Source organism: Hyperoodon ampullatus (assembly GCF_949752795.1).
Source record: "Hyperoodon ampullatus genome assembly, contig: scaffold_410, whole genome shotgun sequence".
NCBI lineage: Eukaryota > Metazoa > Chordata > Mammalia > Artiodactyla > Ziphiidae > Hyperoodon > Hyperoodon ampullatus.
The window spans coordinates 199,747-227,119 of NW_027640603.1; the positions used below are offsets into that span (position 1 = coordinate 199,747).

Sequence of the window (27,373 nt, forward strand, 5' to 3'; positions counted from 1 at the left end):
AATCATTTGGCTTGGTCATTGCCTCAGAAAAAATTCAAAGACAATCTCCATTTTTCTATTTGGGAAAATATATTGATAACACTACCATTAGGCCTCAAAAACTGCAAATTCGAGTGGATAATTTAAAAACATTAAAGGATTTTCAAAAATTACTTGGAGATATTAATTGGCCAAGGCCTTCCTTAAAACTTACTACTGCTCAATTAGAGCCTTTGTTTGATATTCTTAAAGGTGACTCAGATCCTTCTACTTCACGCTCTATGACTCCAGAAGCACTTCAAGCTTTACAAATAGTTAATAGAGCTATCAGCTCTGCACAATTAACTCGAATGCATACTCACCTGCCAATTTCTTTAATTGCTTGTCCAACACCTCATGTGCCTACTGCCATCTTACGGCAAACTGTTGGAATTATTGAATGGATTCATATGAAAACTACATCCTCTAAGGTTATTAACCCTTATTTTGAACTTAGTAAGCTAATAATGCAAGGTAGAACTAGATGCTTACAACTTCTGGGTATAGAAACTTCTCAAATTATTATCCCTTATTCAGTTAGTCAACAAAATTGGCTTTTTCAACATAGTAATGAATGGGGTCTTGCTCTTGCAGGATTTTCAGGTGCCTTGGAATGCCATTACCCTGCTGATAAATTGATCCAATTAGACAAAGTTAACTGTTATACCTTTCCTTCTATAATTAGGCAACAGCCCATTCCTCATGTACCTTTGGTTTTTACAGACGGTTCTTCTTCAGGAGTGGCTACTGTAATCATTGACGACGGAACCAAACTCATTAAACAAACTTCCTTGACTTCAGCTCAACGTGTTGAACTGTATGCTGTCATTATGGCTTTTAAACATTTGCCTTCTATATCTTTTAATTTGTTTTCTGATAGTAAATATCTTATCAGCTTATTATTTCTTCTGGAGACTGCGACCAGCGGACATACTAATGACCCTGAATTATCATCCTCTTTTCGTTTGCTTCAACAGCTTATTCGTTCCCACGATGGTCGTGTTGCAGCTCTGCATATCCGTGCTCATTCTAACTTGCCTGGTCCATTGTCTAAACTTAATGCGGCTGCAGATGTTTTAACTCGATCTAAACGTGATCTTTATCCTGTGCGTTCTCCTCCCAAAAATAAAGTTAAAGTTACTCTTCCTCCTCAATCTCTTTTCCCTAAAGCAGGACATATCCCAAATTACCGTCCTCCTCCTTTCCGTTCGTCATGCTGTCAAGAATGGCTAAGGTATTGCATTCATTATCTTCATACTGTTGATACTCATGGTCCATGTCCTGGACACCCTCATATTATGGTAAGTTATGATCAAACTGCTTCACAAGCAACACAGCAATCGCATGCTTTACACCATCAGTCGGCGGCTACGTTACGCAAAGAATTTTCCCTTACTCGTGAAGCCGCCCGACAAATTGTTAAGCAATGCCCACAGTGCTTACCTCACCTTCCTGTTCCACATTATGGTGTTAATCCTCGTGGATTATTACCTAGCCATTTATGGCAAATGGATGTTACTCATATCCCGTCTTTTGGGAAATTACAATTTGTTCATGTCACTATTGATACTTATTCTGGTTTCCTCTGTGCTACAGCACAGACCCGAGAAGCTACTAAACATGTTATCACTCATTTATTACACTGTTTTGCTTTCATGAGCCTTCATTTTACAGGAACCAACATTACTCTTACAGGCCCGGCTACCAGCCGACGAGAGGATCTTAAGGATACCATCATTTGGTATAAAAATGGGCAAGCTATTAATATTAGAGGTCAAATCTCATATGCCTCACCACTTTGGGATTCCACTATTACTATAGCCAAGGTTCCAGGTGAAGATTCAGGAAATTATTTCTGTATGAAGCATTTACTTGGAGGACAAGGGCTACTTATAGTTGGACATAAGGTTACTATTCTTAACAGAAAATCAAAAACTCAATTTCCTCCTTTTATGACCATTAACTTTGCTGGATCCAATTTTGAATGTTGCAATGCATCTTGGAATAATAACCAAATATGGTGTACTACAGATCATACCAAGGGGTCAATTCTTATCTCTTCTATTCCCATCATAGATAGGTTTATCACATTTCAAAAGAACTGGGATATATGGAAACTAGCTCTAACTTATTCCAATACACCTGTTATAACTTGTGTTGCTCCTCCATATACACTTTTGATTGGTTCTATTAACATTGGTAATTCTTCCAAAGGAGGATATAATATTAGCTGTGTTCATTGTATTTTTAGCAGTTGTATGTTCCCTTCTGCAGGAACACAATCTGTGCTTATACTAAGGCAACCCAACCCATATATGTTATGGTGCCTGTACTTCTGAGAGAACCTTGGTATGAAGATACTGGAGTACAGGCATGGGTGGAACTCTCCAAAGCCTTGCAGAGAAGGAGACGCTTTATTGGGTGGCTAATAGTAAGTTTACTTGCCTTGGCTGCTCTGTCTGCTACCGCGGCTACTGCCCGTCTTGCTCTTTCACAGAGTATTAATCATGCTCACTTTGCTAATCAATTATCTCAAAATACCAGTCTTGCTTAGTCTTTACAAAGTCACACAGATTTACAGATGAATAACAAGTTAGATGAATTTAAAAACGCAATTTTGAGGATTGGAGATCAGATGGCAGCATTAAAATTGAGGATGCGTTTAGCTTGTCATGCAAAGTATACGTGGATTTGTGTTATTCCTTACAAGTACAATGACTGTATTTGGGAATGGGAAAAAGTAAAAATGCATCTGCTGAGTGTTTGGTCAGATAATAATATTAGTCTTGATCTTAAGAAATTAAATGCTGAAATTCAGGATATACAAAATGCACATCTTGATGATATTTCACCAGAAGATGTAATTCAAACTTTACTGGATCATTTAAAGTGGTTAAACCCTTAGTCGTGGATTACTAGAGGGTTGTCAGGATTTATTACCCTGGCCATAATTTGCCTATTATTGATAATAATCTTCTCATGTCTGTTTCATATCCTCATGCAACAGTATACTACTCTCGGCACTAAGCTTCATGGAATTGTTTTGCAGCAAAAATTAAAAAATAAAAAAGGGGGACCTGTGGGAAGCAGTCAGCCTTGAGAGCAGGCTACAGACATGCCAGGCATGCCGCCGCTGCTCGAAGGGACCGTCCCTACTTGTTCCCCTCCTTGTTCCATTCCATGGGAGATAAATCACCAGGGCCCAGAAATCAGAAAGAATGTAAAATGAGACAAGCCAATCTGTCTCCACCCTGCACGTGCAGGTTATTTTGGATGATTCTGGGTTTATGGGTTTTCTCCCAGGGAAGTTAACCTTGAGCCGAGACAGTCATTAGATAATGTAAACCACCGTCTGGCAACCTTCCCTTTTCTAGTCTATATAATCTGCAACTGTAGCATAATAAAACTTGCCTTGCAACCATCAGTTGTCTTGGTCCTTCTGACCCCATTCGACGGTGCTACTTCAGTTCCTTACCCCGTCCCTTCTGACCCTGGGCGGTGAAATCCTCTTTCTGAGGCTGGTCCGTGGCACATATGAATATGTTTTTGTCTTGCTGTACTGCACATATGCTGTCTAGTAACAGATATTTTGTCTGCTATTAGTGTTTTAGATTATGTCTTTCCAAAGCGCTGAGGCAGTGCACCTATTTTGAAGTTGCAGCTGATGGCTGAACGTATCCTAGCTGACAAATTATTGATTAATAAAAACATGAATTTCTGAAAGATTTGTACTGTTAACCAAAATCTGAGCAAGGAGTGTCAAATGTAATTCTTAGCCAGAATTACATGTTAATGAACCATTTAACAGTGTAAATCAAGGAACATCAATGTAGGGATTTCTTTTCATTTATTTCTTACCTGCTTGAAATATCAGTTAAAGGTTGCCAGCTTGGTTGCAGATGAACGGACGTTTGAAGTTCCCCGAACTACTTAATGTGGAATAGGATACTAGACTTCCAACGCCCTCAAGGCTGTGACCTTGCAGCCATTTTACATAGCACATCATCCTCCTATAGGGATGAACCTTTCCCTGGCCCGAAAAGTAGCCACTCCGTTGAAGCTTTGCTTATTGTAACAGGCTTTTGTTTCCAGGTTACATGTCTGTGGAAGACTTAATTCTGAATAGAGATATAGATATTACTGGAAACTAATTGTTTTTGCTATTATACTCTGCTTTATCAAAAAAAGTAAAACATTTAAATTGTGCTACAAAAATTCAGATGTTGTCTTGCAATCTGTAAACAATAAATGAATGAATTACCCTTTAAAAAAAAAAGAATTAAGCAGTTAGTTAAGCTGTTGGTCCCACATCAGACAAATTATCCTTATACCTCCTGTCAATATTGTTAACAGAGACTGTTATTTTATTAATCCTTATGATCCCGTGATTCTTTCTTTCATGTTTCAGGGCACAGCAGGTGAGAGAGTGGGTTTGTTAAGCTGGGTGGGTTTATCCTTCTTTTATGCGTTCATTCAATTTTATGTTCATTTACTTATTGTATACATATGGCAATAGAAGCTGCTAAGGCAATCATTGCTATTCTGCAAAACAACAAGGCACAGAAGCAGATGTCTTATTTCCGAGATTTCTCCCCCCAAGATTATTATGATTAAAGATCCTTTCCCCCCACTCCCTGGAGAGGACAAGGAGCTGCTCGCTGGAGGATTTTTAATGACTTGGGGAAAGGCTCAAATATCCCCCCATTATGGTAATCCACCCCAGGGGCAAACCACACAAGAATATTATGAATTTATTTTATTGTTCTATCCTTGCAAAGGTAATACTCAGCTCATTAGAATATGAAAACTATACTGTCAAATTTCAGAGTTACATGGATGAAGAAAATCACCAAAGTGGCATCATATCATGTGTGTTGTAGTTGTATTTACTATATTGACTATATTAAATATGTTGTGTTAACAATGTATTGTATAACTATATATTGAAAAGGCAAAATGCTGTAACGTATTTCAGAGAAAATAATTATGTTGGCCAACCCCAAATTGTGCATTGTAGACGGGTCCTAGGAAAAGAAGATTTAATTCATAGTGAACAAGAGGTTAGCTTCTGTTTTCATCCATGTGCCATTTCAAGAATTAAACATCATGAATAATACAGGATATAAGAGGAATAGTCTAAAGATGGAAAAGCACATTTTGATTAGGAAAGAGAATTTAAGTCTTAAGTCTTTTTTTTTTTTTTTTTTTTTTTTTTTTTTTTTTTGTGGTATGCGGGCCTCTCACTGTTGTGGCCTCTCCCGTTGCGGAGCACAGGCTCCGGATGCGCAGGCTCAGCAGCCATGGCTCACGGGCCCAGCCGCTCCGCGGCATATGGGATCCTCCCAGACCGGGGCACGAACCCGTATCCCCTGCATCGGCAGGCGGACTCTCAACCACTGCGCCACCAGGGAGGCCCCATAAGTCTTTTTTTTTTTTAAGGAAAACTGCCTTATTACTATGAGATAAGAAAATTGTTTCCTTCTTTTCTTCCTTGCTTTCTTCTTCTTTTTTTTAACCTTTTTAATTTTGGATATTTGACCTCTAAGCTGAGATGACTGAAAATGCCTCCTCTGGGCATCAACCTTTTTGAAAGACTTTTGCCCCCTCCCTGAGGGCTATTTGTCTCTTGGAGGCTTTGTCTACATTACTCCTCAAGAGGCAAGCATTTGTCCTTGCACTAAATGCTGACATCTCCTGATAAGAGGGAAGCTGCAAAGTAGAAGAATTGAAGGTCAGTATGTTGATATTGGTCTCAAGTGCATTGATGTACATTTGTGTATTGGGGAAGGGGAGTGAAGCTTGAGAGTGGGCCAGTGGGGAGGGGTAAATATTTTGTGATGCTGTCTACCTATGGGCTTATAAAGTTTACAGCTGCATTAGGAGGACAAGCATTACCATTAGGATGAAAAGTAGGGCAGACCTCAGTTGCAAAAGCTTCTAGCCATACACATAGGGCAATACGTAAATGATACACCTTATTGCATTCACCCATTCACCCTCCCCTGTTCACGCTAATTGGAAATTTCCATCCATTTCAGAGAAGTAACACAACTATCAATCATTTTCCCTGGCACGAATCTTCCAGGAGGAAGAAAATGGAATACACCTAGCGACAGAGCTCACGCACTAGTAGTCCATGTGTCTTAGATTTAATATCTGATGACTAGCTGCATTGAAGCCAAGAGGTGGTTCACAAAGTTGCTGCACATTAGAATCACCTGGGGAACTCTGAGACCTCCCTGTGCCCAGGCTCCTGCCTAGACCTACTGAATCAAAATCTCTGGGGCTGGGACCCAGACACCAATGTTTTTCTTCAAAGCTCTTTAGGTAATTCAAACGAGCAGCAAAGCTTGAGAACCAGCCCAATAATGGGAACAAACTTATTTCACACAGATAAAGTGGGGCAATTCATATGTTAGAAGAACGTGAATATATGTATATATTTCTTTTTTTCGCTTTATTCTTTTTGTATTTCAAATAGGCTTTTTTTTTTCCTTCTGCAAAAAGCGTTATTGTTTCCATCTGGTCCAAGGCTTGGGAGAGGGCTCCAGGGCGGTTACAAAGCTGCCTAGTGGCTGCAGAGCGGGGCTTCAGGCAGAAGCTCTGACGCCAGAGGGTCTCCTCAGACGCGGCTGGACTTCAGAGACTCCTGTTTGGCTCGAGGGTGAGCCTTTCAAAGAGATACTCGCCCAGCACAACCTGCGGACCAGCCAGCCTGCGGAGGTTGGTCAGGTGGTCGCCCATCTTCTGGATGAGTTTCACCGGCTCCTCCAGGAAGCGGCTCTCCAGGAAGTCACAGAGCTGGGAGTCTTCACGGGCAGGACCCAGGGCGCGCAGATCCGATAGTGCCTGGTTCCGATTCTTCTCCCTAAGAATGGCGGCTTCCACAGCATCCTGGGTTTTACCCCACTCATCCTGAGAAGGCTTCCGCGCATCCTGGAAGAGGGCGCGGCCGCAGCACTGGTTTTGCATTTTCAAGAGGCGCTGGGCGCCCTCACACTTCTCCTCAGCCAGTTGGCGAAAAATGTGGCCCATACTGTCCAGAGTCCCATTGTTGCTGTCGAAATAGATGCTCAGAGAGAGGTAAGTGTCCACAGATGCATGTTGAACAGGCGGTGGATGGCGGCCTCCACCTCGGTGGAATAATTCTGACGAACCTGGGAACTCGTGGTTGATCAGTGATAAGGAGCTAAGCTCAAAAAATGGTGTTGGCCTGTCCTGGAGGCTGAGGATAGCTGAGTGTCTGATTCCAAAGGTTGCGAAAGGAAGAAAGGTTGGAGGGTGGTCGGGGGCTGGAGCAAGGAGCGTCCCTGGGTCTGTTCATTCCAAACACTGTTGAAGCAAAAGACAGATCTGCAGGACTGCCGAACGCACTGCCTCAAATAGGCTTTGATATAAATGAACAAGAAGTCCAAGCAAGGACAAAACTTACCCTTCCTCCCACCAACATAGCTGGTGATACTAGAATCTAGGTCTGGGAAGGGATTCTTCCATTACTTTCTTAACATTCCAAGCCACTAGAGCAGTGGTTCTCAAAGTATGGTCACCTTGTAACCAAGCAGTACCCTATGGGGCCTTCCTAGGACAGACCCATCCCCCATATCCTCTACTGTAGTTTCTCTCTGAAGTACTCAGATAATAGTATCTCAGGCATATTTCTTGAGTTTTCAGATGCTAAAAACCACCACCCAATGGAAGAAATGAACTCCTTGATGATCATGAGCACGTAGCCCCCAGACCTTCTGGCACCTAAGGATGGATAATGTTACCTGCCTTGTGGCCTCAACATCAGCCAATCAGAGGATTGTGCACGAGCTGATCACATGCCCTGGGATGTCCCTCCCTCACCTGGCCTTTAAAAATGCTTTGCTGAAATCCTTTGGAGATTTCAGGGGTTTTGGAACACGGACCACCCCTCTCCTAGCTCGATCCTGCAATAAACCTTTCTCTTCTCCAGACTCCAACCTTTAGGTTTGTTTGGCCTCACTGTGCTTCAGACACACGAACCTGCATTCGGTAACAAGCTGACCAGCTTTACCAGCGTCCCCTGATAATGTGTCAGATATTCAAGTTTTAGGGCCCTATCCCAGCCCTATGGAATCAGCAACTCTAGTGGGGCTCAGTGATCTCTGTTATAACAGGCCCTCCATATGATTTTTATTCACCTTAAAGTTTGAAGATATCTGCATTGTCAGCTGGCCAAAGCGTCCACCAGCAGGTGAAGGGGAGTGACGCCTGGAAAAGATAGGGAGTAGCCAAGGCAAGTACAGCAGCATTTGCCGTGGTAGTAATGGAGAATGCCTTTTCTCCACTGGTTGGCACAGACTAGTATCTGGGAGCAGTGGCAGGGTTATTTAGGATGCTTTACATTTCAATGTAGTGACCGCTGTCCTGGTTTGCCAGGGACTTCCCCTGTGTGAACACTTAAAATCTCATCCTGGCAAACCCCTTAGCCCTGGATTTGAAAAACTTAGGGAATAACATGAAATTTAGGGGAAACATGATCTAGGATTTGGGCAAGTCACAAGTGCTAATTAAAGCTAAGCAAGTATGGACAGCATCTAGCCTTCTTTACCCCTTTGTGGGAAGGTAAATCTGATTGGGTGAAAGGACTTATTGTTAAGAAATCTTTGTAGAAACATCCCCTGCTGCTTAGTCCTCTGGTTCTCAGTTCTGGCTAGACACTGGCATCGTCTGAGGAGATTTAAAATTATTTTATTGGTCTAGGATGACCAACAGTCAGTGTGAGGGTTTTTGAAAAGTGCTTCAGATGATTCTAATATGCAGCCAAATTTAGGTGCCACTGCTTAAGCTTTTGAACCACTGCTACATATTTTCACCTCATCTTCCTATGAGAATATCCAACTGTAGTTGAGGTTTGTTGTTTTTTCTTTTTCTTTTTTGAACTCTCTTATTATAAGATTTACTGTCTTAAATAAGATTGAATGTACAGAAAATCCTGCTAGTCCATCTGGTATAGCTAGACACTTAGAATAATATCGTTAAGATATATACCATTTAAGTACTGTGACTGGCCTTTTTAAAATTAACATATGCATTGAATTAGTACAATCTCTTTTGAAGTTGTCATGTTGGGGAGCTATACCTGTAATCTGCTGCCATTGCTAAATATCTGGACAACTCTTATTAGGAATTGTTTTTAAACATCTTTAGGGATTAAAACCAAGAGTGCTGTATTATTTGTACTGGGACCACAAAAACCTCACAAAGTTTCCCCACTGTACCTTCTACCCCCATCTCTAACCCTTGGCAACTTCTAATCTGTTCTCCATCTCCACAGTTTTGTTATTTTAAGAATAATATGTAAACATAATCATGAATTACTTAATCTTCGGAGATTGGCTTTAAAAAATTTTTTCTTCAGCATCATTCCCTTGAAGTTCATTTTAATTTTTGCATATATTAATAATTTGTTCCTTTTCGTTGCTCTGTAGTATTCTATCATAAGATTTTATCACAATTTGTTTCAACATTCATCCATTGAAAGACATTTGGGTAGTTGCCAGTTTTTGGCTATTATAAATAAAACTGCTATGAACATTTATGTGTAAGTTTCTGTGGGAACTTAATTAAGTTTTTGTTTCTTTTGGATAAATGCTCAAGAGTACAAGTACTGCGTTGTAGGGTGAATCTACTTTTAGGATTAAAAGAGACTGTCAAGCTGTTTCTCAGAGTGGCTAAACCATTTTATTTTCCCACCAGTGAGGTGATAAAACTTTTCTACGTACTCGCCAGCATTTGATGTTGTCACTATAATTTTAGTTATTCTCTGATATCTCATTATGGTCTTAATTTGCATTTCCCTAATGCTAATGATGTTGAGCATCTTTTCATGTGCTTCTTTGCCATGTGTATATTCTCTTCCATGAAATGTCTGTTCCTGTCTTCTGCCTATTTTCTAGTTGGATTTTTTTAAGTTGTTTGGAGAGTTCTTTGTATATTATAGATACAAGTCATCTGTCTCATATGGGATTTTCAAATATGTTTTCCCACTGTGTAATTTGAGTTTTCATCCACTTAAAAGGATCTTCTATGAAGCATTTTTAACGCATTTTGATGAGATCCAATTGATCAGTTTTTGCTTTTATTGATCATACTTTCGGTGTCAAGTCTAAGAATTATTCACCTAGTTCTAGATGCCAAAGATTTTCTCCTATTTCTTTTTCTAAAAATGTCCTGCTTTTAAATTTCAGATTATGATCCACTTTGATTTAATTTTTGTGTAAGGTGTGGAGGTTTAGGTTAAGGTTCATTTTTTGTTTGTTTTTGTCGAGGGATGTCCAACTGTTTCAGTACCATTTTTTGAAATGTCTATTCTTCCTTGATAGCTTTGGCACTGCTGTCAAAAACAGGTTAAATGTATTTATGTCAGTCTATTTCTGGGTTCTCTATTCCATTCCATTGATCTATGTATCTACCGTCCAAAATTACTGCCAAGTCTTGAAATTGGGTGGATTAATTCCTCCCATTTTAATCTTCCTTTACAAATTGTTTTAGCTATTCTTCAGCCTCTTCTTACCATATAAATCTTAGAAAAAGCTTGTCTATATCCGCAAAAACCTTGAGGGCATTTTAAGAGTAATTGTGTTAAGCCTCTTGGGGAGAATTGACATCTTTATTATGTTGTGTTTTCTAATCCATGAACAAGGTATGTCTCCCTATTTGTTTGGGACTTTAAAATTTTTCTTCATCAGCATTTTGTAATTTTCAATATAGAGGTCCTATAAATGTCTTATTGGGCTTGTATTTAAGTATTTATTTAGGTCAGTTGTAAATGGCATCACATATTTTACTTTAAGCTTCTACACATTTGTTATTAATATATAATGTGATAAAATTGTGTTGATCTTGTACTCTAAAACATTTACAAACTAATATTATTTCTCAAGCTTTTTGTGGATTCCTTGGTATTTTCTCCATTTAGATTATCATCTCATCTTCAGACACAGACAGTTTTACTTTTCCTTAGGCAATATAATAGGATATATTACTATTCAACATTCAGTAGGATATATTCCTTCCTATTCAACATAGTAGGAATAGTCCTTTTATCTTTTAAATGAACTTTTTAAAAATTTAACTTTTAAATTTATGTATTTATTTATTTTTGCTTTATTTTCTTACTAGAACCTCCAGTAATATATTTAATAAAAGTGGTGAGAGTAGATATCCGTGCCTTGTTTCTGATCTTACAGAGAAAGCATTCAGTCTTTCACAGTTAAATATAATGTGGGTATAGGTTGTTTGTAGATCATCTTTATGAGTTTCAGTATGTTCCTTTTCTATTCCTAGTTTGCTTGGAGTTCTTTTTTCTTCTGTTTTTACAATCATGAATGGGATTGGATTTTGTCAAGTGCTTTCTCTGCATTATTGGATAGGATCACATGACTTTTCCCTTTAATCTATTGGATATGGTGGATAACATTGTTTGATTTTCAAATATTTAACCAACTTTGCATAACTAGAATAAATGCCACTTGGTCATGGTATATTATTCTTTTTATATATTTCTGGATTTAATTTGCTAACATTTGGCAGAGGATTTTTACAGCCCATTTCATAAAAAATATTGGTCTGTAGTTTTCTTCTTTCTATCCTATCCCTGTCCGGTTTTGGTATCAAGGTAATACTGGCTTCATAAATTTAATTAGGAACTGTTCCTTCTACTTCTCTTTCTTATCAAATCATGTAAAATTGGTGTTAATTCTTTATGTCTTGGGTAAAAGTGAAACATCTAAGCCTGAATATTCCTTTTGGGAGTTTTTAAATGAAAAATCAGTGTTTCTAATGGTTACAGGAAAATTGAGATTATCTATTTCATCTTGGCTGAGTTTTGGTAGTTTTGAGTGTAGAAGCATTGGCCCATTTCATCTACATTTTTGAATTTATAGTGTAGACTTGTTCATAACAACTTGTCCCTTATTAACCTGCAGGATATGTCATGGTATCCCTGGTTGCATTTCTGATATCTGTCATTTGTGCCATCCATCTTTTTATCTTTATCAGTCTTGCTAGATCTTTATTGATTAGGTTGTTTATTTCCAAAAACCAGCCTTTTGTTTCATTGATTTTTCCCCCCTATTTTCCTGTATTCAGTTTCATGGATTTCTATTTCATCTTTATTATTTCCTTCTTTCTGCTTGTTTAGTGTTTTTTCCTCTTCCTTTTTTACTGTTGTAATATAGAAAATTAGATTATTGCTTTTTTTTTTTTTTTTGCGGTACGCGGGCCTCTCACCGTTGTGGCCTCTCCCGCTGCGAGCACAGGCTCCGGACGCACAGGCCCAGCGGCCACGGCTCACGGGCCCAGCCGCTCCGCGGCACGTGGGATCCTCCCGGACCGGGGCACGAACCCGCGTCCCCTGCATCAGCAGGCAGACTTTCAACCACTGCGCCACCAGGGAAGCCCTAGATTATTGCTTTGAAATACTTTCTTTCCCAATTTAGTGCTATAAACTTCCCTTTCAGCATTGCTTTCACTTCATTCTGCAAACTTTGATCTGTTATATCTCCATTTTCTTTTATTCTATGCATTAAAAAATATTTCCTTGATGCTGTCTTTTTTACCCATGAGTTATTTGGAATTGTGATGTTTAGTTTTCACGTGACTGAAGACTTTCCTGTTGTCTTTCTGTTATTGATTTCTTGTCTGATTCCATTATGGCTAGAGAACATACTCTATGATTTTAATTCTTTTAAATCTGCTAATTTTTTTATGAATATATAAATGAAAGAAATAAGAAAACCTCTGAGTCTTAGCATCCAACACTTAGGCACATTACAATTTAAATCTGCTAAGGTTCTTTTTATTGCCCAGTATATAGTATATGAGTGAATATTCCATGGACACTTGAATATGTATTCTGCTGTTACTGAGTGTGTTCTTTAAATGTCAGTTATATCCTATTGATTGATGATGTTTTCATTTCTTCCATATTCTTGCTGATTTTTCTCTCTGGTAGTTCTATAAATTGCTGTGCTGAAGTCTCAAATAATAATTGTGGATTTAAAATTTTCTCCTTTTACTACTTTTTTCAGTGTTTGCTTCATGTATTTTGAAATTCTGTTGTTTGGTGCATACACATTTAGTATCATTAGGTCATCTAGGTGGATTATTCCTGTTATCTTTATGTAATGACCCTGTTTGCCCCTAATAATTTCCTTTGCTCTGAAGGCTACTTTATCTGATATTAATATAGCCATTCCTACTTTTTCTGATTAACGTTCACATGATATATCATTATCTTCCTTTTACTTTGAACTACCTATATCATGATGTTTAAAGTAAACTTCTTATAGACAGTATATAGTTGGATCATGCTTGTGAATTTTTAATCTACTCTTCCAATCTCTGTCTTTGACTTGGTTATTTAGATCATTTACAGTTAATGTAATTATTGCTATGTTAAAGATTAGGTCTACCATTTTATTTTTTGTTTTGTCTTTTACCTTAGTTTCTCAATCTTGTGTTTCTGTTATTTTGCCTTCTTGTGGGTTACTTAAACATTTTTTAATAAGTCCATTTTAATTTAATTTATTTATAATCATTTGTGTATACTGTTTGTATAGTTTTCTTAGTGGTTGCTTTTGGCATCACAGTATACATATGTAACTTACCATAGCCTACTGGAATCAGTGTTTTATTACTTCAAGTGAAGTTTCAAAATTTTACTTCCATTTAGTCTCTTAATATTCCCCAGTTTTAAAGTATGATTTTCTGTAGTATTTCCTTTCTCTACATTGAGAACCACATCAGATGGTGTCATAATATTTGCTTTGACCATCAGATAGTATTTAAGAAACTCGTGAGGCTAATGATCGTCTCTTATATTTACCCCATTTGTTTTCACCCATTCCATTGTTCCCCTTTCCTTTCTGAAGTTCCCAGTCTTCTGTTGTTGTTGTTGTTGTTGTTTTTGTTTTTGTGGTACGCGGGCCTCTCACTGTTGTGGCCTCTCCCATTGCGGAGCACAGGCTCCGGACACGCAGGCTCAGCGGCCATGGCTCACGGGCCCAGCCGCTCTGCGGCATGTGGGATCCTCCCGGACCGGGGCACGAACCCGTGTCCCCTGCATCGGCAGGCAGAGTCTCAACCACTGCGCCACCAGGGAAGCCCCTGTTGTTGTTTTTTTTATGTTTTCATAACATTAGGTGATATCTGAGCTTTCCAGTGCCATTGGATATGAGTTTCAGGAAACACTGAGTCTGGCTCACTTAATGCTGCTGAGTTGGAGGGTTTGTATAGGTTGGGCCTGTTGGCGCAGCAGGTGCTAGCAGATTAGACTAATGTTGATGGGACTAGTGCCACAGGAGGATGGGTTCCCATTCAGGCTATGCTGCTGCTACAGTAGATCAAGTCCCCCTCTACCCCAAGTGTGGGGCAGTGACCTGCTGCTGTCACTGCTTTGTATTAGGCTGCTTTTGCCTCAGGTGTGTGGTGGGATCCCTTGGAACCTGCTGCTGCTGTCAATCACAAGGTTAAATTCATTTCACAAATACTTAAGTATAAATATATAGCCTGGCTCCTGTAGGACCCCTGTAATAGTTTTTATTTTTATTTTTATTTTATTTTTTTATTAGTTTCTGCTTTATAACAAAGTGAATCAGTCATACATATACATCCGTTCCCACATCCCTTCACTCATGCATCTCCCTCCCTCCCACCCTCCCCATCCCACCCCTCCAGGCGGTCACAAAGTACCGAGCTGATCTGCCCGTGCTCTGCGGCTGCTTCCCACTATCTATCTACCTCACGTTTGGTAGTGTATACATGGCCATGCCTCTCTTTCGCTTTGTCACAGCTCACACTTCCCCCTCCCCATATCCTCAAGTCCATTCTCAAGTAGGTTTGTGTCTTTATTCCCGTTTTACCCCTAGGTACTTCATGACATTTTTTTTTAATTCCATATATATGTGTTAGCATACGGTATTTATCTTTCTCTTTCTAACTTACTTCACTCTGTATGACAGACTCTAGGTCTATCCACCTCATTACAAATAGCTCAGTTTTGTTTCTTTTTATGGCTGAGTAATATTCCATTGTATATATGTGCCACATCTTCTTTATCCATTCATCCGATGATGGACACTTAAGTTGTTTTCAGCTCCGGGCTATTGTGAATAGAGCTGCAATGAACATTTTGGTACATGTCTCTTTTTGAATTATGGTTTTCTCAGGGTATATGCCCAGTAGTGGGATTGCGAGGTCATATGGTAGTTCTATTTGTAGTTTTTTAAGGAACCTCCATACTGTTCTCCATAGTGGCTGTACCAATTCACATTCCCACCAGCAGTGCAAGAGTGTTCCCTTTTCTCCACACCCTCTCCAGCATTTATTGTTTCTAGATTTCTTGATGATGGCCATTCTGACTGGTGTGAGATGATATCTCATTGTAGTTTTGCTTTGCATTTCTCTAATGATTAATGATGTTGAGCATTCTTTCATGTGTTTGTTGGCAGTCTGTATATCTTCTTTGGAGAAATGCCTATTTAAGTCTTCTGCCCATTTTTGGATTGGGTTTTTTGTTTTTTTGCTATTGAGCTGCATGAGCTGTTTATAAATTTTAGAGATCAATCCTTTGTCAGTGGCTTCATTTGCAAATATTTTTTCCCATTCTGAGGGTTCTATTTTGGTCTTCTTTATGGTTTCCTTTGCTGTGCAAAAGATTTGAAGTTTCATTAGGTCCCATTTGTTTATCTTTGTTTTTATTTCCATTTCTCTAGGAGGTGGGTCAAAAAGGATCTTGCTGTGATTGATGTCATAGAGTGTTCTATGTTTTCCTCTAAGAGTTTGATAGTTTCTGGCCTTACATTTAGGTCTTTAATCCACTTTGAGCTTATTTTTGTGTATGGTGTTAGGGAATGATCGAATCTCATACTTTTACATGTCCCTGTCCAGTTTTCGCAGCACCACTTATTGAAGAGGCTGTCCTTTCTCCACTGTACATTCCTGCCTCCTTTATCAAAGATAAGTTGACCATATGTGCGTGGGTTTATCTCTGGGCTTTCTATCCTGTTCCATTGATCTATCTTTCTGTTTTTATGCCAGTACCACACTGTCTTGATTACTGTAGCTTTGTAGTATAGTCTGAAGTCAGGGAGCCTGATTCCTCCAGCTCCGTTTTTCGTTCTCAAGATTGCTTTGGCTATTCGGGGTCTTTTGTTTTTCCAAACAAATTTTGCAATTTTTTGTTCTACTTCTGTGAAAAATGCCAGTGGTAGTTTGATAGGGATTGCATTGAATCTGTAGATTGCTTTGGGTAGTAGAGTCATTTTCACAATATTGATTCTTCCAATCCAGGAGCATGGTATATCTCTCCATCTATTTGTATCATCTTTAATTTCTTTCATCAGTGTCTTATAATTTTCTGCATACAGGTCTTTTGTCTCCTTAGGTAGGTTTATTCCTAGATATTTTATTCTTTTTGTTGCAATGGTAAATGGGAGTGTTTTCTTGATTTCATTTTCAGATTTTTCATCATTAGTGTACAGGAATGCCAGAGATTTCTGTGCATTAATTTTGTATCCTGCTACTTTACCAAATTCATTGATTAGCTCTAGTAGTTTTCTGGTAGCATCTTTAGGATTCTCTATGTATAGTATCATGTCATCTGCAAACAGTGACAGCTTTACTTCTTCTTTTCCAATTTGGATTCCTTTTATTTCCTTTTCTTCTCTGATTGCTGTGGCTAGAACTTCCAAAACTAGGTTGAATAAGAGTGGTGAGAGTGGGCAGCCTTGTCTTGTTCCTGATCTTAGTGGAAATGGTTTCAATTTTTCACCATTGAGGACAATGTTGGCTGTGGGTGTTTCATATATGGCCTTTATTATGTTGAGGAAAGTTCCCTCTATGCCTACTTTCTGCAGGATTTTTATCATAAATGGGTGTTGAATTTTGTCAAAAGCTTTCTCTGCATCTATTGAGATGATCACATGGTTTTTCTCCTTCAACTTGTTAATATGGTGTATCACATTGATTGATTTGCGTATATTGAAGAATCCTTGCATTCCTGGAATAAACCCCACTTGATCATGGTGTATGATCCTTTTAATGTGCTGTTGGATTCTGTTTGCTAGTATTTTGTTGAGGATTTTTGCATCTATGTTCATCAGTGATATTGGCCTGTAGTTTTCTTTCTTTGTGACATCCTTGCCTGGTTTTGGTACCAAGGTGATGGTGGCCTTGTAGAATGAGTTTGGGAGTTTTCCTTCCTCTGATATTGTTTGGAAGAGTTTGAGAAGGATGGGTGTTAGCTCTTCTCTAAATGTTTGGTAGAATTCGCCTGTGAAGCCATCTGGTCCTGGGCTTTTGTTTGTTGGAAGACTTTTAATCACAGTTTCAATTTCAGTGCTTGTGATTGGTCTGTTCATATTTTCTATTTCTTCCTGATTCAGTCTTGGCAGGTTGTGCATTTCTAAGAATTTGTCCATTTCTTGCAGGTTGTCCATTTTATTGGCATAGAGTTGCTTATAGTAATCTCTCATGATCTTTTGTATTTCTGCAGTGTCAGTTGTTACTTCTCCTTTTTCATTTCTAATTCTATTGATTTGAGTCTTCTCCCTTTTTTTCTTGATGAGTCTGGCTAATGGTTTGTCAATTTTGTTTATCTTCTCAAAGAACCAGCTTTTAGTTTGGTTGATCTTTGCTATCGTTTCCTTCATTTCTTTTTCCTTTATTTCTGATCTGATCTTTATGATTTCTTTCCTTCTGCCTACTTTGGGGGTCTTTTGTTCTTCTTTCTCTATTTGCTTTAGGTGCAGGGTCAGGTTGTTTACTCGAGATGTTTCCTGTTTCTTAAGGTGGGATTGTATTGCTATAAACTTTCCCCTTAGAACTGCTTTTGCTGCGTCCCATAGGTTTTGGGTCGTCGTGTCTCCATTGTCATTTGTTTCTAGGTATTTTTAAATTTCCTCTTTGATTTCTTCAGTGATCACTTCGTTATTGAGTAGTGTATTGTTTAGCCTCCATGTGTTTGTATTTTTTACAGATCTTTTCCTGTAATTGATGTCTAGTCTCATAGCATTGTGGTCGGAAAAGATACTTGATACAATTTCAATTTTCTTAAATTTACCAGGGCTTGATTTGTGACCCAAGATATGATCTATCCTGGAGAATGTTCCATAAGCACTTGAGAAAAATGTGTATTCTGTTGTTTTTGGATGGAATGTCCTATAAATATCAACTAAGTCCATCTTGTTTAATGTATCATTTAAAGCTTGTGTTTCCTTATTTATTTTCATTTTGGATGATCTGTCCATTGGTGAAAGTGGGGTGTTAAAGTCTCCTACTATGATTGTGTTACTGTCGATTTCCCCTTTTATGGCTGTTAGTATTTGCCTTATGTATTGAGGTGCTCCTATGTTGGGTGCATAAATATTTACAATTCTTATATCTTCTTCTTGGATCGATCCCTTTATCATTATGTAGTGTCCTTCTTTGTCTCTTCTAATAGTCTTTATTTTAAAGTCTATTTTGTCTGATATGAGAATTGCTACTCCAGCTTTCTTTTGATTTCCATTTGCATGGAATATCTTTTTCCATCCCCTTACTTTCAGTCTGTATGTGTCTCTAGGTCTGAAGTGGGTCTCTTGTAGACAGCATATATATGGGTCTTGTTTTTGTATCCATTCAGCCAATCTGTGTCTTTTGGTGGGAGCATTTAGTCCATTTACATTTAAGGTAATTATTGATATGTGTGTTCCTATTCCCATTTCCTTAATTGCTTTGGGTTTGTTATTGTAGGTATATTCCTTCTGCTGTGTTTCTTGCCTAGAGAAGTTCCTTTAGCATTTGTTGTAAAGCTGGTTTGGTGGTGCTGAACTCTCTCAGCTTTTGCTTGTCTGTAAATGTTTTAATTTCTCCATCAAATCTGAATGAGATCCTTGCTGGGTAGAGTAATCTTGGTTGCAGGTTTCTCTCCTTCATCACTTTAATTATGCCCTGCCACTCCCTTCTGGTTTGTAGAGTTTCTGCTGAGAGATCAGCTGTTAACCTGATGGGGATTCCCTTGTGTGTTATTTGTTGTTTTTGCCTTGCTGCTTTTAATATGATTTCTTTGTGTTTAATTTTTGACAGTTTGATTAATATGTGTGTTGGCGTATTTCTCCTTGGATTTATTCTGTATGGGACTCTCTGTGCCTCCTGGACTTGATTAACTATTTCCTTTCCCATATTAGGGAAGTTTTCAACTATAATCTCTTCAAATATTTTCTCAGTCCCTTTCTTTTTCTCTTCTTCTTCTGGAACCCCTATAATTCGAATGTTGGTGCGTTTAATGTTGTCCCAGAGGTCTCTGAGACCATCCTCTGTTATTTTCATTCTTTTTTCTTTATTTTGCTCTGCATCAGTTATTTCCACTATTTTATCTTCCACCTCACTTATCCGTTCTTCTGCCTCAGTTATTCTGCTATTGATCCCATCTAGAGTATTTTTCATTTCATTTATTGTGTTTTTAATCGATGCTTGATTCATCTTTAGTTCTTCTAGGTTCTTGTTAAATGTTTCTTGCATGTTGTCTATTCTATTTCCAAGATTTTGGATCTTGGAAATAGAATCTTGGATCAGCTTTACTATCATTATTCTGAATTCTTTTTCAGGTAGACTGCCTATTACCTCTTCATTTGTTAGGTCTGGTAGGTTTTTATCTTGCTCCTTCACCTGCTGTGTGTTTTTCTGCCTTCTCATTTTGCTTATGTTACTGTGTTTGGGGTCTCCTTTTTGCAGGCTGCAGATTCGTAGTTCCCATTGTTTTTGGTGTCTGTCCCCCGTGGCTAAGGTTGTTTCAGTAGGTTGTGTAGGCTTCCTGGTGGGGGGGACTAATGCCTGTGTTCTGGTGGTTGAGGCTCGATCTTGTCTTTCTGGTGGACAGGTCCACGTCTGGTGGTGTGTTTTGGGGTGCCTTTGGCCTTATTATGTTTTTAGGTAGCCTCTCTGCTAATGAGTGGGGTTGTGTTCCTGCCTTGCTAGTTGCTTGGCATAGGGTGACCAGCACTGTAGCTTGCTGGTCGTTGACTGAAGCTGGGTGCTGGCGTTGAGATGGAGATCTCTGGGACATTTTTGCTGCTTGATATTGTGTGGAGCTGGGAGGTCTCTTGTGGACCCGTGTCCTGAAGTTTCATCTCCCACTTCAGAGGCACAGCACTGACTCCTGGCTGCAGCACCAAGAGCCTTTCATCCACCCGGCTTTTGTCTCAAATACCATTCTATACCATGCTGGGAAAGCTGTGGATTCCTTGAGGGTATTTGTCTTGATTTCTGTGGTCCAATTTCCTTTTCACTGACTCCTTTTTGCTTAGCCGGCATGTAAAAGGGTACCAAGAAGGTGGCAGCAGGCACAATAAATCTCTTTAAAAGACTCCTGTACCCCTTGCCTGTAATAGTTTTTTATTGCTTTCATACAAATTACCACAAGTATAGTGACTCAAAACAATGTAAATTTATTACCTTACAAGTCTGAGATTGGTCTCAATTGAGTAAAGTACAAGTGTTGGCAGGGTCGACAGATGAATGGATAAAGATGTGGCACATATATACAATGGAATATTACTTAGCCATAAAAAGAAATGAAATTGAGTTACTTATAATGAGGTGGATTGACCTAGAGACTGTCATACAGAGTGAAGTAAGTCAGAAAGAGAAAAACAAATACCGTATGCTAACACATATATATGGAATCTAAAAAAAAAGAAAAAGTGGTTATGAAGAACCTAGGGGGCAGGGCAGGAATAAAGACGCAGCCATAGAGAGAGGACTTGTGGACACAGGGAGGGGGAAGGGTGATCTGGGATGAAGTGAGAGAGTGGCATGGACATATATACACTACCAAATGTAAAATAGATAGCTAGTGGGAAGCAGCCACAAAGCACAGGGAGACCAGCTCTGTGCTTTGTGTCCACCTACAGGGGTGCGATCGGGAATGGAGGGTGGTAGGGAGATGCAAGAGGGAGGAGATATGGGGATATATGTATATGTATAGCTGATGCACTTTGTTATGAAGCAGAAACTAACACACCATTGTAAATCAGTTATACTCCAATATAGATGGTTAAAAAAGAAAAAAAAAAGTGTTGGCAGAGCTACATTCTTTTCTGGAGGCTCTTAGGGGTGTTTCTGTTCCCTGGACTTTATCCGCTTCCAGCGGTCCCTTGTAGTCCTTGACTCAGAGTCCCCTTTCTCCACCTACAAAACCCAAAATGTTGCATCTCTCTGATTCTGCTTCTATTAGGACATCTCTCTCTTTCTCTTTCTACAGTTGGGAATGGTTTTCTACTTTTAAGGACTCATGCAATTAGATTTGTTCCATGAGGTAATCCAGGATATTCTTTCTATCTCAAGGTCTATAACTTCAGTCATATCTGCAAAGTCCTCTTCACCATGTGAGGTAACACATTAATAGGTTCTAGGGATTAGGGTGAGGGCATTTTTAGGAGCCATTATGCTGCCTACCACACCCTTAACAAGTGACCTTGAGAAAATTACTGAGATTTTTAAAGCCTTACTTTCCTCAAACATAAAATGGACAGAAAGCTAACTAGTTAATATCATGAAAGTGAAACAGTATATATGAAATCAACTAATTCAAAAAATAAGATTTCTTCTTTTTCTTTATGATTTACATGATTCTCAGAGTTCAGTTCCTTGAAGAGTTACTTTTTTTTAAACAGAACTAAGGAATTTCAGGGTTCAGGTGCTGTAAGATTGTCTGAATTATCTGAGTAACAATTAGCTAAGCACAGGTGTAAAGCATTTGATTTACTCCCTGGTTTTTTTTATCTTCTCATCCCAATAAATGCCTATCCCTTTTCTAGCTCCAGCCAGTAGAGTCAGAGCTTGTTTTACTGTTTAACTAAAGTTCAATTTAAATTCTCTCTACATCTCCAGATTCTCAGCCCTGGTTGCATATTATAATCACCTGGAGAGATTTCAAGAACTACTGATGCCAAATTTCTGCCTATCATGGATATTTGAGGAGGGACCTGGAATGAAATGCTCTAGCTTATGGTTTTTGGAACCAAATCATAGTCTACACTGAGCCAAATTATTTGCGAGATCACCTCTATAAAGGAATTTATCTGTGGTGACTAATGCTCTTCCTTTGTCAGTATGCTTGATTTGTCCCTCTTTGGGGGAAAAAAAGAGGGGGAAAACCCCCCCAGCAGTTGTGCTCCCTGAATTATAACCCGATGCTGTGGAATTAGTGTTGGCTTAGAGTGCACATCTTCGGATACCCATTCTCTCTCCTGCTTCCTTGCATGAACTTATATCCTTGGGCAGTGTTTCATCCACCACCCTCTTTTGCTTCTAATCTTAGCAAGTAAAGTCTCCCCTTAATGAAACAGCATTTCATGAGGCTTACTGGGAGCGTAGGTCTGTTCCAGACCTATCCTATGTTAGCTAAAGCAGATATAAGTGATGTATTTTTGGTATTCATCCTTGTGGGTTGCAAAGAGAAGACAGAATTTTATCCTTTAGGTGTCATCTGACTGGACAAATGGGCTCTTTCCCTCTGCTGCCTACCATGTAAAAACCTGAGGGTGTTACCTCTAGAAGGTATCTTCTAGTTATCAAAATAGTTCAGATAAGTCAAATTTCTCAGTAAAAGATGACAAAACTATGGCTTAGGTGGTTAATTTTCTATGTCAATTTGTCTGGGCCACCATGCCCAGTTATTTGGTCAGATATTATTCTGGATATTTCTGTGATGGTGTTTTCGTGTTTTTTACAATTTTTATTTATTTATTTATTTATTTATTTATTTATTTATTTATTTATATTTTTGGCTGCATTGGGTCTTCGTTGTCACACGTGGGCTTTCTCTATTTGCAGCAAGCGAGGGCTACTCTTTGTTGTGGTGTGCAGGCTTCTCATTGCGGTGGCTTCTCTTGTTGCAGAGCATGGGCTCTAGGTGCACAGGCTCAGTAGCTGTGGTGCACGGGCTTATTTGCTCCACGGCACATGGGATCTTCCCAGACCAGGGCTCAAACCTGTGTCCCCTGCATTTGCAGGCGGATTCTTAACCACTGCGCCACCAGGGTAGTCTCTGTGATGGTGTTTTTGGATGAAATTCATATTTACATTGGTGTTGGACTTTGAGTAAAGCAGATTCTCCTCCATAGTATGGGTGCGCCTCATCCAATCAGTTGAAGCTCTTCATAAAACAAAGACTGACCTCGCTGTCGCAAAAAGGAATTCTGCAAGAAGACTTACAGAAATTGAACTGCAACTCTTCCTAGAGTCTCTAGACAGCCTAAGCTGCAGATTTTGAATTGACCAAGCCTCTATTATTGTGTGAACCAATTGTTTAAAATCTCTCTCTCTCTTTCTCTATCTTTATATAGATATGGATATAGATCTAGGTATCAATATTGATATCTAGATCTATATCTATCAATATATATGGGCACATTGTATACACATGCTGTTGGTTCTGTTTTTCTGGAGAAGCTTGACTAATATAGTGGCCCATATAAATAAAAGGATGAACCCAAGTTCACCCAGGTAGAAAGTAGTACAATGAGAACTGGAACTTAAGGCCTCATGACTCATTCAGCTGTGAACACTGACCCAGAACTGGGGTCCGCAAACTCTGGCCCACTGATCAGATCTCGCTTGACTCCTGGTTTTGTACATAACATTTTGCTTGAACACAGCCACACCCATTCATTAACGTATGGTGCATGGCTGTTTCTGTGCTACAGCAGCAGACAGGCAGTTGCAACGGAGAGGTATGGTACACAAAATCCAAAATATTTACTACCTGACCCTTTACAGAAAAGACCTGCTGACCCTTGCTCTAGGATGCCATCTGATTTCTGATAACACAGAGGAGAATAATTCATGCACATTGGGGTTGATTGTTAATCTCATGTCCTCCTTAGGTCAAAGAACTCTTAAATGCTCACCCTTGCAATAGCCAGCTTGGGGAGCATTGTCTGAGGATGCAGAAATATTTCTTGCCAGGTCTTTCCAATCCACACTGCTCCCTGACTATGGTTCTTAAAACCTATTTTTAAAAAAATTTTTATTGGAATATAGTTGATTTACAGTGTTGTGTTAATTTCACGTGTACGGCAAAGTGAATCTGTTATACATATACATATATCCACTTTTATTTTTTTTTAGAGTCATTTCCGAATAGCCCATTACAGAGTATTGAGTGGAGTTCCCTGTGCTAATAAGAAGAGCAGGTTCTTATTAGTTATCTATTTTATGTATAGCAGTGTGTATATTTCAGCCCCAATCTCCCAATTTAGCCTCCCCACCACAATCCCCTGGTAACCCTAAGTTTGTTTTCTACACCCCTGCCTCTACTTCTAAAACCTGTCTATTTTAACCAACTACCACTCATTGCTTACTGTCTCTGGCTTCATGTACTTCATAATAAATCTACCTCTTGTTCAATCCTGGATGACATGTTCCAAGGACTGAGATAATATCTTATTCTACATAACTTGTGCTTGATATTGTCTAACTTGGGGTCTTTATCTATGTCCCAAAGAAGACAGTCACACTCTGTCTTCTAGTACTACTAATAATACCACATTTTATGGCATGAATTTGACCCAATGCACTGAACTATCCCTTTAGAAACTGTATGCAACCTGTCACTGGGTTTTAGCACCGGGATAGAGCTCAAATTAGTGTTCATATTTAAACAAATCTACTTGACCAGAAACTTTTTGTCTCACCATTTATTTTATGACACAAGTAACTTCTCTCTTTGCATCTATGATGTAAATATTTTTAATTTCCTAAATTATCTGCAAAATTATTTAGAGCTTCCATTTCAGTAGGCATTGGAATTGCTGTGTTATGACTATTTCATTATTTTATTTCCAAATGTTAAATTAGGCTTCAAGCTTTGGCCAAGAGTAGACAGGAAAGGGTTTTAAAAGAAATGAAGAATGGGAAAGACTTCTGATGCAACGGAGACTTAATAAAGATTTGATTGTGAATCAAGAATTTATAATAAAGGTTTGATTTTGAATCAATAAGTTATGTCATTGCAAAATAGCTCCCTGGTAAAATTCCATTCTTTTGTAATCATTAAGTACAGAAATTAACCATCAAAATATGCAGTGATCTTTTTCATTTTCTAAAAACAAACCTATATCTAGATGAGAGGAGAATTCATTTCATAACTCAGGCTCTGGACTTACGACTCCAAGTCCTGTTTTCTTTCAACCATGCCTGCTAAGTTTCTGTCTGACTTCTTGAGCATGAGGTAATGGCTTCAGCTTTCATCTCCTTACTCAGTATATAGCTTGGTGACTAAGAGTAAGGGATTTAAACCTTGAGAACTTGGGTTCCAATCTTGACTCTAAAATTTACTTGTTGAGTACTCTTGAGCATGTTATCTGTTTTTGCCTCATTTTTCTCATCTATAATATAGAGATAACATTACTTCTCTCAGCGCGTTGCTATGAGGGTTAAAAGAGAAAATTCACACAATGCAAGAATTTATCAGTTCTTGGAACACAATAAATACCGAAAAGAAATGTTAGCCATTATCAAGGGCCCCTCATTTTATGGATAATATAGATTAGTTTATATAGGTCTAATATTTACATATACATAAATATTTTGTACCTATATGTGTGTATACGTTCTTCTTAGAAATTGAGCAGTCAACATTCACATCTAAAAGTATGTGCTGTGTGAAATGTAGATCTCCTGTGTACAGACACAGTGCTTTAGTTATCTATTGCTACATAATAAAGAAGTCCAAACTTAGTGGTGAAATAAACTAAAATTTTAATATGTGCCCAGATTCTGTGGGTCAGCAATTCAAACAGTACGCAGAGGAGATGGCTTGTCTCTACTCTGTGACTGATGTCTGAAACCTCAGCTCATGAGGATTCAAATGGCTGGGGCTGCAATCATCTAGATCATTTTAATTCACATGTCTGGCCCTTGAGATGGGATGACTTGAACACTGCGCCCAACAAGGACTGTTGCCTGGAGTGCCTATAGATGGCTGCCCATGTGGCTTGGACTTCTCATAACGTGGTAGTTAGGATTCAAGATAGAGTATCCCAAGAATGAGCGTTCAGGGTTGAAGCATTCCAGGAGAATCATGCAAAAGCTGCATGACCTTTTATGACCTAGTCTTAGATGTTACATAGCATCACTTTATACTATTGCAGGCGTTGGAGACCTTTTTCCATAAAGTGTCAGACGGTCAATATTTTAGGCTTTACACGCCATACAGTCTCTTTTGCAACTACTTAGCTCCGCTGCTGTGATGTGAAAACAGACACAAACAATACATATACTAAGGAACGTGGCTGTGTTCCAATAAAGCTTCATTTATAAAAGCCGGTAGAGGCCTAGATTTGGCCCACCAGCCATAATTTACTGACCCCTGCTCTATTGTTTGAAGCCATGGAAAGCCTGCCCAAATTCAAGGGAAAATGCCCACATCTGGATGTGAAGAATGGCAACGAATCTGAGACCTTGTATTAAAACCACTACATATGGGATACTTAGAAGAAGATCTGTCTGCATACCTTGTTTCTCCCATGTATGGTGGATATGAGGTATTGGCACATGTTACATCTCTGTAAGCCTGGGTCAAGGTCAAAGTTGGAATGTGAACTCAATGACCTTGATTTCTGGAATAATTGGTAACTCTACTTATGATATCCTTACACTCCTTACCCATATAAATACACCACAAAAGATAGATTTCAAGTAAACAGTTGCTTTATGGCAGATTTTTATTATGTCTCCATTGACTGAATTATTCCATTTTGGTTAGAAACATGAGTTTTGTTTCTTTCCTAAAGACATCTGCAAGTTTTCAGATGTGGCATTTCATTCTAATGAGAGGATGATGTAGGTTTTTATAAACGGAAAAAGCAGGGCAGGCTGAGTTCACTCAGATCATACCAATGCTTACAGGAATAACCGAAACTGGAACACAGGCTTCCAGGTTTTCCTGTCCTGTGCTCTTTCCGGTAGGTGCCATTGTCTGCTGGGCCTGGCAGTAATAAGTTTTGACCTTTACCTCTCTACGCTATTGTGAAGTGGTTTTGGGCTTTGTTGGCTTTCTTATGAGTTTGTACTAAATTGTGTCCATAAAGTAGGCTGAATTCCTCAGGGAAGGATGATAGCTGTTACTGTGTTATTACTGCAAATGTTGTGTTGGTTACTTTTTTTTCTTTTCTTTTGTCCAGTTGTATCCTGAACTTAAAAGTTATATTATCTGAAATGAACGATGTGCATCTGGTGGAAAACACTAATTTAAGGGATGAAAATTCCTGATGATTGCTTCAGTCAACCCTTAATACACACTGAGCTTCATTAGTAAATAGACAACTCTCAGACCTTTCCC

The 27,373-nt window shown here is 38.8% G+C and overlaps 1 pseudogene across 1 annotated transcript; it reads right to left on the reverse strand.

Annotated features, from left to right (window-relative positions):
• Positions 1-6,657: 6,657 nt before the first annotated feature.
• Positions 6,658-27,007, reverse strand: LOC307070098 (ferritin light chain-like; annotated as a pseudogene). The gene is made up of 2 exons: positions 26,939-27,007; positions 6,658-7,175 (listed from the first exon to the last, which is right to left on the reverse strand). The product of its transcript is annotated as a ferritin light chain-like (transcript).
• Between the last annotated feature and the right edge of the window lie 366 nt (positions 27,008-27,373).